General features: G+C 40.3%; 1 protein-coding gene across 2 annotated transcripts in view; it reads right to left on the minus strand.

The window, feature by feature from the left end:
• Nucleotides 1-15,121, minus strand: part of PIK3R1 (phosphoinositide-3-kinase regulatory subunit 1) — a 62,905-nt gene that overhangs the window by 27,210 nt on the left and 20,574 nt on the right. The gene's annotated exons all lie outside the window — the stretch shown is intronic.

The raw sequence follows: 15,121 nt of genomic DNA on the forward strand, positions 1-15,121 counted from the left end.
TGTCTAGGAAAAGAAAACACAATAAAAGTTTGCAGTCCATGGATGTGCAGAAATACAACGCAAGGAAGGAAAGAAAACATCTTTTGGTCAGAGACATTTACATACACTGTGCACCAAGTGAAGGTGCTAAACACATAACGGTCTGTGAGTGCCTGATCCCCTGGGTAAAACAGACTTACAAAGGCCTGAAACAGCAGTAGAAACAAGTATTTCACACTCAAGCTCAGTAACTTCTGTGCATTTCAATTTTCAAGCATCGTACTATTAACAGTATAGTTTACTTGAAGCAAGAATTTTCTTATCTACGTGGACTGGTTAGGAATAAACAGCAGTATAATTGGAAAGGGACACTTTGCAGATTCAAACAAAACTGCACACGAGTTTTATACAAAGTCAGTTTTCATGCAATCTTGTTTCCTTGTGAAGAGAACATACTCTGTAAAGGAATATTCTGGCTCTGTGAGGAAAGATTTATCTCTAAATACACAATTTTTGTCAAAAGAATAATTCAGAAGTTTTAGAGTGGTCCTGTTTAACACTTGGAAACAAGAATGTTTACATACAGATATTAAACCACTGCCAGAAACATCTGGCATAACTTGATGGATTATGATTGATAAACAAAGATTAATCACTGAAGTAAAAATTGCCAGTTGCCTAAGCAATGATGATGTTTGCTCAGTTAAACTCACCATGGTCAAACAGAAAGCAATTCTTAAACACACATACACATAGGTGCCTGCATGGTATATGAATCCATATATGCACATGCACACCCCTTGTTTTCAGAAGACTGAAACAAAATGATGAGGATAACTAAGTAGAAGGAGAAAAAAACACAACAGAAAATTATGAACAGAGAGTTTTTAAAGAAAAACTTTGACATAGCCAAAAAAGAATTAAATATATCAACTGAGAAAGAGAAAGCAGACAATTTTGGCTGGTAATTCACCCTATTTTGGATTACATAACTTCATAAAAATGCAAACCATTTTGCTGCAGTTTAACGCCAGCCAGCAACTAAGTCCCACACAACTGTTCATGCACTCTCCTCTGGTGAGATAGGGTGAGAGTGAGAAGGATAAAAGTGAGAAAATTCGTGGATTGAGGTTTAGATAGTTTAATAGGGAAAGCAAAAGCCATGCACAAAAGCAAAGCAGATCAAGGAATTCATTCACTGCTTCCCATGGGCAGCCAGATGTTCAGCCATCTCCAGGAGAGCAGGGCTTTATCACTGGGTAAGGGTAACCTGGGAAGGCAAACGCCATCACTCTGTACATCTTCCACTTTCTTCTTCTTCCCCCAGCTTTACTGCTGAGCACAGTGCTCTGTGGTACAAAATGTCCCTGTGTCAGTTGTGGTCAGCTGTCCTGGCTGTGTCCCCTCCCAGCTTCTTCTGCAGCCCCAGTCTCCTCACTGGTAAAGTGGGGTCTGAAGGAGAAAAGGCCTTTACACTGTATAAACCCTGCTCAGCAGTAATTAAAACATCCCTGTGCTATCAGCACTATTTCCACCATAAATCTGAAATGCAGCCCCATGATAGCTACTATGAAGAAAATTACTTCTGCCCCAGCCAAAATCAGCACAAATTTGAAAAACAGTAAAAGAGCAAGGAAGGGACAGAAGTTTGGAAATGTAGAGAGATGAGAAGCAAAATGAAAGACAATAGTAGTAATGGAAGTGAAGCATACTTGCAAAAAGAAGGAAAATGATGGTACCATAATGATGGAATACTTTCTAATCCATTCATAACTGAGGATATTAGAAAAATATCTGTTAGTCATAACAGTTTAACTTAGGAGGCCCAGAAAATAACCATTCAGGAGTTTCAAAAGAGTTGTCTATGCAGATCTCTGGCCTCCTGATGCTTTTTAATGACTTGAGGAAATTAAGAGCAATTCCCACAGATCCGAAGAGTTCTAATACCCAATACAGACTCTGAAAGGACAAGTAACATGCCTACATGCTAGTTTCATTTTAAGTCCTGGGCAAAATAAAGAAAAACCTAAAACTAGGCTCATAAAGACAGCAGATAGCGCTGTAACTAAGGATTATCTGCATAGCTTTTCAGAGGATAGGTTCTTTCCTTAGTGGCACCTTTGTGAGCTGAAAAATGCAAATGAGTAGACATAATAAACTCCAAAATTCTGTCAGATATTTGACTTAGTATGACACTCCTATTCAAGGCTAAATTGAAAGAAAGCATGCTATATAGATGTATTAATGCAGAACAAGCTACTCAGGGAGCAAATGGACTTTTCAACTCTTTCCATCTTGAAATCACTTTCAGATTCCATTTGGAACATCTCTTTTACATCTGCTTCATCAAACACATGATGGGCTCAAATGGAAAATGCTGCACTCCAAGCAGCCTCTGCTGAGGCATACTGAAATACAGACCAACAGATTTGTGATGTTCAGATCAAATAGTTCTTTTCAACCCCAAACTATGAAACTATCTTATGATGTAGACAAATCTATTGAAAGAATAAATGAAAGATCAGAGTCATATCAAAGGGTACGCCACGAAAATACTCAGATTGTGAGATCCTAATAGACTCAAGAGAATGCAAAGGGTTTAAAATGGGTCCATTATATGGTAGCAGAGGAAGAACAGGTTTTAACAACAGCATTTACATATTTTTACCTATGAAAGTAACTTTCTGATCCCTTAGGTAGCTAGTTACACTAAATTTTTCCCTCTTTCATAACAGCAACAGAATTGCATCATCTCTGAACAAAGATGCTCATCTCCTAATTCCAGCTGGAGGCAGCATGCAGCCATAGTCAGCAGTCTAAACTGAAATAGAAGAAAGAGACAAAGAAGGATAAATAGAGACAGAGAATAGAAGTCAAAACTGACAGACATTTGAACCTTATCAAGTGACAGCTTAGCAGTTCAGGGATGGCCCATCCAGGCTACTGAGCCTGGAAAAGCTACATGTGCTTTTACATATGAAAGCTACACTGCTTTGTTCCATTAACGAAATTGTGCCTTGAAATGATGGCAAGACATACAAATATCTATCAACAAGGTGTATTTAGAAAAATAATTTCAATTTCCAGTGATGTAGACTTTCTACATGACGGATGGAGTCCAAGGAAAGCAAAGAGGAGAACCCAGCATCAGGGGAAGCTGTCAGCTCAGGAAGAAGCCCCTTGCAAGGTGAAGACAAGACAACACAGAAGACAATTTGTCTCCATGGGACATTGGGATTGGGGTGGTGTAGACTTTACCTAAATTACCTAAGCAGAGAGAGCCTCTTCCTGCAACCTTTTTGATGCTCCATGCTTTTCATCTAAACTTTAAGCAGAATTTTAGCTTATAAACTAGGTTTGTATCATAATCTGTTACTTAATATCTTTGTTGTAGAGTATTCATCAATCAATAATATTCTTACTTAAAGTGAAAGGCTTTTGGAAGCTATGCATTTCCCTTTATATTTACACAAAATCTGTAATATATCTACAAAATGTGTATGCAAAGAAAACATCACATTGCTTAAAAGGAAAAGTTTCTAAAACTTCTCTGCTACCCTAAAATATACATTTTAGGAGTTCAGAGGATTTCTGATGTCTCTTCCTCCCTTAATCCCATTCTTTTCCGAAACTGGAAACTTACATAGCCAAAGACATTGCTGAACTTTTAGATGACATGAGACTTCAAATGAATGACAATCTATTCCATAAATATGTAGTCTGTAAAATACTTGTGAATTTGACTGAAAAATCAGGTGTAAGAGTTCACCTCTCTTTTAATACTATGCACACTGGTCAGTACAAGCTCTACAGCATAGACAGCTTTACAGACATAAACAAAAGAGAGACACACTGGCAGGTACGAAACCTGCAGTTATCAGCGACACAGCAGTTACAGAAGAAAACATCTAAGCCACACAGTTACAATGCTCAGCAACACAGAAAAACATTCATTCCATCAGCATGTTGAAGATAACATGAACAAATTAAAATCACTTAACCTCCCACCTGTTCTAGGATTTCCTACTCATTGAGTCACCTCCAATATAATTAACGCGTAATATCATAATGACTTTTGCTTCAAATTTCCCAACTTTTGCACAAAATAGAAAATTATGTTCATTTAAAGGTGAAAGGTGTCACAAGACATACATAGTCAGAAAAAAGCCCCAAAAAACTTAACAGTACTCAGAGAACTGAAGCCACTTTATTACATTTATACAGAGGACAGGTCAATTTGGCAACAGTGGACTTCAGTTTTAAAATGCTCAGAGGAAATCTCAGAAGCTAAACTGAAGAAAATTACACCTAATTTCTGGGGGGAAAGAAGAATTTAAAAATGAAAAAAAAACCCAATTACTTCAAGAACCAGAATACAAATTATAATTAAAGAAGTCCCAGTTCTAGATTAGGTGTTCCAGGAGAAAACCCAGCATGCATATTAAGATTTACAGAGAGAAAGGAAAACTTTTTAGATAGGTCAGTTTTAGTAAAAGACAACTTAGAAGAAACACTCACATGCAACCTGCATTTAGTACCTGATTTCAAAAGAATCTTTTTCTTTGAAGAATGCTGTAGGACAGCAAAGATGTTTGGAGAACCAAATCCACTTTAAAGGATCTGAGCAACTTTGTATATCCCTTTGCTAAAATTCCGCATGAGTTTTTCATTTAAAGCAATATTTTCCCCCAAATTCCTCTGTTTTGTTCTCTCTTTTTTTTTTTTTTTCCAGTTCCAGGGTCTCCAAAATATAATGGTTCTCAAAACGGTCCTCTATTTAGGTCTAGCAGTGGGTCTCCAGATAGTGAGGAAGCTTCTGATGACACTTGATAAAAGTTGGATTTTCCACTGGCTCTACTTTTACCTTGTCACAGTGAGAACCAATGAGATGAACCACAAATCAAGGGTTCTCTCCAATCTGCAAACTCTTCCTTCTCCCTGTTACAGGCAGAACTGAACATCTCTAAGACAATGGCAATGTGTGGGAGATGAGAGCACACCTTACATTCAAGGGTTGCCAGCACAGCTACAAAGTGGAAGATGAAACCCGCACATAGCTGCACCTTTTGGAAGGGTTCTCAGTAAAAATACATAGAGTTAGTACCTGGCAATGACAAGTGGAAATTTAAAGCAGCAATTTGGCTTCAGATGCTTCTGAGACATATCTTTCATTACTGCTAGAAGAAGAATGAAATTGAAAAACATATATAATACAGCCCCTTAGAAGGTACAGTACATACCATGAAAGAGAATTTAATTTCTAAACATTTACAGGAACTATATACTAACTCTACTTGAATTTAACTTTGAGTTAAGATTATTCCATGAATGTTCTTATTTTTCCAGGAACGGCATTAAAGTTTGTGCACACATTTTTCTTTTGATGAAAACAAATTCTACTATTTGAGAGCTCAGGTCTTAAGATGATCATAATACTTACGGTACATGCAGATATACTCTTTATGCATGCAGTTCTATCTACTAACATAATGATTTTCTATAGATTTACAGGCATCCTTGTTTGAAAGTCATACAATAACTCCAGACATGAAAGGTTTTACCAGTACTTAAGTCAGCTACATTAAACATAAGCATATTAATTAATGCAAAAGAAGAAATGCAAAGGTAAGGATCATGGTCAAGCAACTTGACAGAACTTGTGATAATGGTCCAACAAGATTAGCCAACAAACTGTGAAGAAACGATGGCTGCTCAAGCACCTAAAATACTTCCGCCAGTGGCACCTTCAGTATAATGCATTACCAGCTGTGGACAGCGGAGGGTTTCCTACAAAGTTCAATACCCATGCTTGCTATTGAAAATTCTGGGAAACACAGGAGCTTACTTTCTTGATTGAAATACTATTAATTCAGCAGTTATGCACTCTACTAGGTACAGGAAATGGAATTCAAACAATGTTCCACTATTATCACCTATCTTGCTTGAAACAGAATCCAAATTTAAATAAGGATCCATAATGGCTGAATTTAACCGCTTAACAGTATACAATGTTGAATTCCAGTGAAGATGCATTGGAAATGAGGGCAACTTGGCAGTTCTGCAGGTCCTTTCAGGCAGTGGTATGTATTGAGCAGTCCCATGTACTCCTCCAGGGTGCTGGCTGCTAGTGACCCCCATATCAGAGACAGCAGAGCTTGGGGAGATTGTGCTGGGAACACACCAAAAGCCATCCCTGAGGAAACACAGGTCAAGAACCTGGAAAAGTGGAAAGCAGTAGGAGGTACTGCCACACAGATGATGGCAAAACCTGAAGCTTCTCATGGCCTTGTGGTGGCAGATGGTACAGATGCTGAGCCTTAGCCACTGCAGCCCTCTCAGCACCTGCTGTTATCAGCAGGGAAAGAAAAGGCCACATGAGCCTCACAACACATCAGAGTGAAAGGAGCCTTACTGACACAAAACTCTTAGTGAGAGGGAATTCTGTGATCCACGGTATGTTTCTCAATAGTCTTAAAAAGTAGCGAGTTCCTGCAAAAATTTTAGTACAACAGTATGAAAGATTAAAAAAACCCTGAACTCTAAACTCTGTGGAGAAATTTTCCATAGAAATCTGTGCTTTGGTTTCAGTATCAGACCAACACAGAAGATAAGTCTGGTCTTACAATTAAATACCAAAGAACAACTCACTCTGAGATTTGAAGACCGCAACCTTGCCTTGACATTTGCATTTTCAGATAACCTGATGGTATTTACCACAAGAACAATGTTCATAACTGCCCAACTGCCATTAGCAAAAGGTTTTCACTGGGCAAAGATGAAAGACAAAAAGGTGAGAGTGAAGACAAAGTCAATGTCACTGTGTGTCTCAGATAAATCAAGGATAGCAATAGATAGTAAATTCAGCTGCAACTGTTGATAGAGAATACCTCTCTTTAGCCCCTACTGAGATGATTTGGTTTGGCTACAGTTAAATGCTACTGGAGGCTGAAAGCACCATTTAAAGTCAGGAGGAAAACCTGTTCAGGGCTCAACCACCTTCTCCAGTACTGGTTTAATTAGAAAGATTTTAAAGCACAACACCGTTCATGGAAAAATATGAAAGAGATTTAAGCTTCCGTGAATTTGACCTATTATTACAAGTGGCTTGATAAGTCTGTCAACTATTACTTGTCTCTTACTTTTGTGAGATGTCATCAGTCAGGCAAATTGCAGACTCAGAATACCACAGAAGCCTTGGCAGTAGAGAAGACTAGATTAAGGACAACTGAAGACAGGTGAAAAGTATTGCAGCACTAGAAAAAGAAATGGTCATGCCCACCAACACTATGAGCCTTTGGGTTCAGAAGAAGTTCATTTAAGTGAAGGCAGAAAAATGTCTGAGACTCAGGATTTATTGTGATATGAATGGCCCCAGAGTTATGAAAAAGAATACAGAAACTATGCCTGCTAGTGACTTTAAACGACTGGGGTACAACTGGAAAGTTGAATGAAAATACCACCATTTTATAATCCTTGAATATTATGTACCCATCACAGTCTGCTTCTTCCACTGGTCAGAAGGTGCTGGGCATGAACAGGAGGACAAAGTGGTAACTGGATTTAGATGTTCTCTGTTAACAGAACATTGAAGATCTTAGCCAGGAAATACATATCTGTACTGAGAAAATGATTTATTTCATCTGCTGTCATTCCTCTTTTTACTTTGTCTTCAATGGAGAAACATCTGAATAAAGCAGAACAGAATAAAGCCTTCCTAGGGCATCTCAATGACAACATTTAACCCTCACAGCTAAACAGTATTCTGACAATACACTTTCAGACTTCAAATATCTTTGTAAAGCATTCATACTTCTACTGTGATCCTACATCAGTAAAACTGAGTGACAACAACTTATCCGAGGGGCTTATTCCAAAAGGATGACAACAGCAGTTCTCATGAGCGTGATCTTCTGACTCATCAGTCCCAGTTTACTGCTCAAAACAAAGCCAACACCTACAGATTCCTCTGTGTAAGGTAGGTACTAACAACATAGCCTATACAGTTGAAAAAGGGCAACTCAAACCAACTTTTACAGAAAAATGTACAAAACGTGTCATAATATTGTGGCACTTAACAGAATAAGGCAATCATTTTTTCAGAAGGACGAACACATGTATATTAAAATTGGGCCATTTATAGTCCATCCCACTAAATCTAAGAGGGTCAGAATAAAAACTGAATGTTACTTCATTTTATCCTAGCTACGTATAGTGTGTCAAAAAGACATAGTTATCTGCATAAATCAATGCTGTAACTGAGATCAATAAAATACTTTGCCTAGATACTTCCCAGGGTTATCAGCTCACATGAAAGCAATGCTCTGGCTGATAAAGTATCATGTGCACGGTGACTATGCAGGGCATTTTGGGGGGCCAGGAGAACTAATTCCTCTCTTCATCCAACTTCATGAAGTTGTGCCAGCTGCATTCTCAGGGCTAAAAAGAACAAGGGGCAACTATGTGAAAAGGGGTGAAACAAGCCCTGGTAAATACAGATTAGTACAAGAAAATAATCCACGAGGAATAGATGGCAGGACTAGGCAGAAAAAAGCTCTGATTTGATCTAGAAAGTCTTACTTCATAAGATATCCATTCTCTGAAAGACATACAGGATCTTTGTAACCTTCTCTGTCACAAAAATGAATACTTGTCCTAGAGCTGCTGCACTAATCAACTAAGAATTCCTGTAACACAAAGCAAAATGAAAGCAGGGAGAGAAGGAACAAAGAGATTGTGTCTGGCTTGAGGAAAGTTTAGTTGCAGAGATAAGCAGAAAAACAAAACCACAAAGCAACATAGTATGGAGAACTGTATTCCTTTATAACAGTTTAATACTTTTAATAGTCTCTGATAATAATGTTTCACACATTAATTTATAATATTTCATAAAGCCCTATTTCTATCATCAATTGAAAGAGAAGTGATAATGTCTGTACTGGGAAGGAATTCTGTACATAATATTCTATCAGATTAAACCTCAGTAACTTTATGAATTATGAGCTGTCAGACACTTTTCTCATCTGCTATAGAACATACTTCTTAGAAATAGAAGCTATAATTAAGATAACAGATGTTCTTTGTTGGCTTCATCTGAAGCATGGATAATTTTTAAAAAGCAGCCTGTAGTTAAGACAGTATTCTGCTTCCCTCTATGGGTGAGCTTTTGCAATACTCCTTCTCCAAACAGAATTGAATTTAAAGTTTGAAATGGCTGCAACTATTTACAACTATTATTAACACAATTAGAAAAGATGAGCAGTACTGTTCTGAGGAAAAAAATATTAACTAAGTAAAATATTCTGGCATGCAATACACTGCATTATAACGCCATAAATAATGCATAAATAGTTTTGCAAAAGAAACTCCCACCCACAAAAATCAAGGAAGAGATGGGAAAACCACCTGCTCATTCAACTCTTCTTTCAAGGATCTGTGAGATAAACAGAAAATAATAAAATAAGAAATAAGCAAGAATGTAGTAAAAGATATCGTTCTGCTTCTAAGTAGAAGGGGCACTCGAGAAGCTGAGGAGAACAGAGTGTGGGTCAGGATAGACATTGCTGGAGCTGAAACCCAAGCAGGCTGGCACTGGGACTTTGACACTGCTGGCTTCCAGGAGAGGCGCATCTCACCTCCCTCACGTGGTCTGGAGCATTGGCACAGCTTGAAGCTTCCCATGCTTTTCTCAGGCGTGGCAGACTGGCAAGTAATTCTTTCTCACCCTTCACTCTCAGGGATCACCCCAAGCCCCGTGTGACATGCAGAACTACAGCAGTAATAGTGCTCTCACATTCCCTACAAGCATCACTTTAAATGGAAGGACAGGTTAATATCTCTAAATAGAACAAGCCAGCATGGGCTTCAGAGCATGATTCCAAGGACAGAGAAAAAAATATTTTAATAAGCCAACACCTGTTTTTCATGTCTTGTTGACATCTGCAGCTTCCCTGCCAGCAGTTTACAGTCAGAGAGGTATCAGCAGATGAGAGGTAAATTGTGATGCAGGTACCAAATTACTGCATCACCACATGCAAGGAGATGATGACAGAGATGACAGAAAGGAAGGAACGGGACAGGGTCAACCAAGCAGCTGGACCAATAAAGTGCAAAACTGCCTTTTTCATGAAGTGAGGCTTGTTGCATTTCCTCCTCCTCCTTCAAGATTGCTGTTCCAGGACTAGAAACGAGCTGAGATCTGCAAGAATTTGAGTAACTTGGCCTGCTCAGTTGTCCTCAGAGACACTAACTGACAATTTCAGCTTCTGGCAGTGGTTTGACATGAAACCATACATGCTATCAAGAAGGGAAATATGTAACACTGAATGTTCAAGTGTAGTGTGGATAGTGCTGGCGTGAGGACAAACAGTGCATTCCACTGGCAGCTGCATCTTGTGGCTTACTTATTGAGTTCCTGGTGCTTCAGTGTTATTATTGCCGTTAAACATCCAAATTTTGTAGTGGTACATAGAAGTCCTTGTTAGAAAAAATTTTGATAGTTCTCTAAACAAAACCTCCCTTACTGGTACTATGATTAACTAAGCACTCCCTTAGAACTATTGCCAGCTGCCTTTCCACAAACTACCTCATCTTTCCCAAGGATATTTATGCCATGATTTCTATTAACTTCTGCACTCTAGACTTTTTTTTAATAAAGCGACAGTGAAACTTTAGTAAAAATAAAATTTATTCTAAAGTCACTAGAGGTAAATTAATGCAATTACATGGTACTTTTGCTACAGTCACTCTATAAGGAATCAGCAGCAAAGATCCCTCTGTTGCCTGCTATACTACTACACAGACACATTAACAAAACTGCATTGTAAGAGCATCAAGACCACCCCCAAGGTCAAGCACTCAAGACCACAAAGAACTAAGGCTGCATGTGCAATTTCAGTTCATGCTTTGGTCTCTTTTCATAGAATGATACAGAATTTTTCCCAAGAAATTACACTGCCCATTTCAGTGCACAAAGACCAGAGCTCTCAAAGGATAAAACTCATCTGAAGAACTGAGTAATTTAGTACCTGGAATATTATCTAGATTTTACAAGGACACATGGTCATGCAGTAGGCTTATATTCTCCTGTTTATTTTCCTCTTCAAACCTGAATTTTCTATCATCTCATCTCAACACGGCTTCCCATGTAGAAGTATTTTGGTCCACAATATGTTCTTGAGTTCTTCCAAGCAAGTGGGAGAGGAAATACCTATCTGTTTTTTCCTGGAAATGTTTGACACATAGGACAGAGGCAGTTGCCTATCTTTCAAGGGAAAAATGCTGAGGTCCATCTCAGGAGGCACTTGAAAATTTTGGCTCTGGGTAGCCAGTGGAAAGTCATTGTGAGATGATTTCAATGACCTCTTGTTGCAGTGGGGATCCTGCAACACGCATATATCAAACCAGGAGTCCCGTGGAAAGGAAATATATATGGACAGACAGATTCTTGATAGCTGTTTCAGAGAGATGTTTATTTCTCCAGCCGCATGGCCGGAGCTCTGCCGAGGAACTGTTCCAGTCACGGGACCAAGGGTCCTTCTGCCCGCGCAGGGAACACAAACCAACCAATGGGAACGAGGCTGAGCAGGGACAGGGATACCCCGTGTCTGTGCCCTCAGGGCCCCTCTCCCAGGGCTACACGGCAGGGGAGGGACCCCAACACCTCACCCGTTTTATTTTAATAAAAGGAGAATGAAAGCAACTGGATAAACATAACAAGAACAGTTTCAAAACAAAACAAGCCACCCTCCTGAGTCTTTAAATGTCCAATCAGATTCTGTGGAACATCTTAGGGCTGACAGAAGGGAGACAGGACTCTCTGAGCATGCTTTGTGGGGAAACTGAGGCAGGAGAGGGTTTAACTTCTTCCCTCCCCCTTTTCATCCCCCACTCGGCATTGGAAAGGGATTTTTGGGGAAACAATTGGCAAAAGCATGGTTTTGTGAGGGAAACCATGGGTGAAAAAACGGATTGGGAATACACTGGGGGTAACAGGACATAGGGTAAAAGGGAAAGGTGGGATTAAGAAAGGGAAACTGTAGGGGGGGCTTACAATGGAGATACTGTCTAACATGACTACGATTTTTTGCATATATACTGCCTTTTACAGGAACACCATCAGGCCCAGTGACCTGCGATGCTTGTAACCCTTTTCTCCCTAGTACAATATTAAATTCCACCACCTCTCCATCTCCCAAGCTTGGGATGCATTTTTCAGGGTTATTCTTTTTAATAGCAGTTCTATGCAGGAATATGTCTTGCTGGTTGTCACACCTTGTTATAAAACCATAATTTTGCTTAACATTATACCATTTTACTATCCCTAATATCTTAGTTACTATGATCTTTTCGTTTTTCCGAGTGGCTGCTGTTTTCTGTCTCGCTGCGTCTTTGCTCTCTCCTTCGGTCGCTCCCGTGTTGGAATTGTCGGGGCTGCTCGTGCCTGCGCGCTCTTCCCGGGGTCGCGTTCGGGGCTGCGCGGGCCGGGCCGGGCCGCGCCGCTCAGTTCTCCGTGCGTCGCCTCCTCTGGTCGCAGCTTCGCTGCCGCTGCCGGGCGCTGCACCCACGTCTCGGCCGGGCCCCCGAGCGACGACTCCCCCGCGCCCTGCTCCAGCGCGTGTCTCGGCTGGGCGCGGCTCCGTTCCACCGCCACCGCCGCCAGCCGCTGCCCGCGCGCCGCCCCTCTCAGTCGGGCGTTCCCGGGGCTCGCTCCACCACGCTCTGCGCTGGGCTGTGCGGGCACCGCCGGGTCCCGCTGCTCCCACCGCGCCTCGCTCCGCCACCGACACTGCGGCTCGCGTGGCTCCGCCCGCGCGTGGGAACTGCCTCGCTGCTGCTCGCAGAGCGCTCGGTGCACGTGGCCTGGGCCGCACGGTCCCTGCGCCAGGTTTCCCTTCGCCAGGACACAGCTGACATTGCTCAACAGTCTCGGTAATTAAATAATATTCATGAAAATATTCTTCCATCGGCATATATTTTGACTCCAGTATTAACTGTGTCCAAACGGTTTTCCAAAAGCCCTTCGTAAGAATTAAATCCCAAGAAACATAGAAAAAGTTCTTAAACAACCATGCCAGGAAGTGTTTCAGTTCTTTTTGAGCTTGAATCAAGCTAAAATTTACAAATCGTTGTTCAAGAATCATTTTAAGTTTAAGATAAATGTCCATATGCGGCTCTGAGAGCCAAGAGTCTTCCCACGGTTCCTCCATAGTTTAGATACGGAATAGCAAAGCAAAACCAAGAAGAGGAATCCAAAGTTTCCAGGGTTTACTCACACAAATCAGTCGCTTAGGGATCGGGGATCGTTCTGCTCTCAAATCTCCACCATTTGTTGCAGTGGGGATACTGCAACATGCATATATCAAACCAGGAGTCCCGTGGAAAGGAAATATATATGGACAGACAGATTCTTGATAGCTGTTTCAGAGAGATGTTTATTTCTCCAGCCGCATGGCCGGAGCTCTGCCCAGGAACTGTTCCAGTCACGGGACCAAGGGTCCTTCTGCCCGCGCAGGGAACACAAACCAACCAATGGGAACAAGGCTGAGCAGGGGCAGGGAAGCCCCGTGTCTGTGCCCTCAGGGCCCCTCTCCCAGGGCTACACGGCGGGGGAGGGACGCCAACAACCTCTATCAGATAAAACTTCACAGATAGAGCAAGTTCATGTGCTGGCACCATTTTTATTTGAAAAGTAGTAACATGTATTTTCTTCTGAGTAGTCTGGTGCTATCCTACGAAGACTACTAACCTCAATTCCCTTTGCACCACGGATGGTGAGAAATGGTGCACCAGCAGCATCTGCTCTTTGTAACCAAGACAGCACTGTGGATGAACCATCACTATGAGATACCAGGGTTGCTGGAATACTGTTGAGAATGACTTGTCCCATCTCTAAAGGATCTTTGTTCCTTATTGCTATTTCCTTTTTTTTTTGGTAACATAAAGTTTCTTACGCAAGGCCATCACTGGTTTGTGATAGTATCTCTGCTTGAGGAGCACATTTAAAGCATTCTCTTTTTATTCAATAATCGTAATACATAAAAATTCAGGGCAGTATGTTGTTTTGCTCTGAAAGAATGCTTTATTTTGCTACCTTTTTGCTGTAGAGAAACTAATGGGGGAAGAATGCCAACAAATCCCTGTCAAACTATTCACAGGCAAGAAATCTAGAAGAAAAGAATAGGCTCTTTACAACTGCAAGAAAAAGATAATGTGTATTACTATGCTTGAGAAGTCAAGTTGTTTAGATCTGGAAGATTTACATAAAAAGAACTGGCAGAAGCTGCTGACAGATAAAAGTCAACACTGCTCCTTCATCTTTTGGGAATTATGGGAAACATTTGTAAGTACACAGAAAGTTAAAAATAATGAGTGTATAGCAGTCACCCAGAAAAAAAAATGCAAACAATGGTAACAGCTCTCCAGCACCATGACTTTTATTCAAAAAACTAATGCGTTTCAAATCAAATCAAACATTTCTCCTCCTCTAGAAAAAAAAGAAAAAAGCAAAAGCTTAGAGCTGTAGCTGTAGCAACAGAATACAGCAATGCTGAAAGGCAGTCTTGCAAGAAAGTAAAACTGGGTTAATCCTTACAGCTATTAAACCATGGGGTGATTTGACATAGATACAGAAACAACATTATTAGGAAAATCCTGGACTGAATCTACAGAGAGTTAATCTCACTACCCTCGTTCTCCAGATGAAGAAGAAAACTCTAAGTCTGTATGCAGTAAGACTTTTTGACCCATATCATACTCCTGTCGAGATTTCTCTGAATAGCAATATGAGTTTTATTTTCTTATTCCAGTATATGTCACACTATCAAGATTCTGAATAAAAAGGATGTCATGCAATATCAAGTACATGTACTTATTACATGAACTTAAAGATCTCTCTTGCATCAATCATTGTTTGCTCACTCTCCACTGCTGAAGTAGCTTTAATTCAGACCTTAGCACTTAAGGTGACAAATGAATTTCATGAGCCTTTATAAAGCTGTCAGGGTACCAACTGGTTAACTAACTGGCAAAAGACCTCCATTTGTGTACTGACCAGTACAGTGTGTTATGAAATTCATATAGTGCAAAATCTGTTTATAGGAAGTGCTTAAGAAAATTGAAAATAACAACAAAGATGGTGCTCATG

Source organism: Corvus hawaiiensis, chromosome Z (assembly GCF_020740725.1).
Source record: "Corvus hawaiiensis isolate bCorHaw1 chromosome Z, bCorHaw1.pri.cur, whole genome shotgun sequence".
In the NCBI taxonomy this organism is placed as follows: domain Eukaryota; kingdom Metazoa; phylum Chordata; class Aves; order Passeriformes; family Corvidae; genus Corvus; species Corvus hawaiiensis.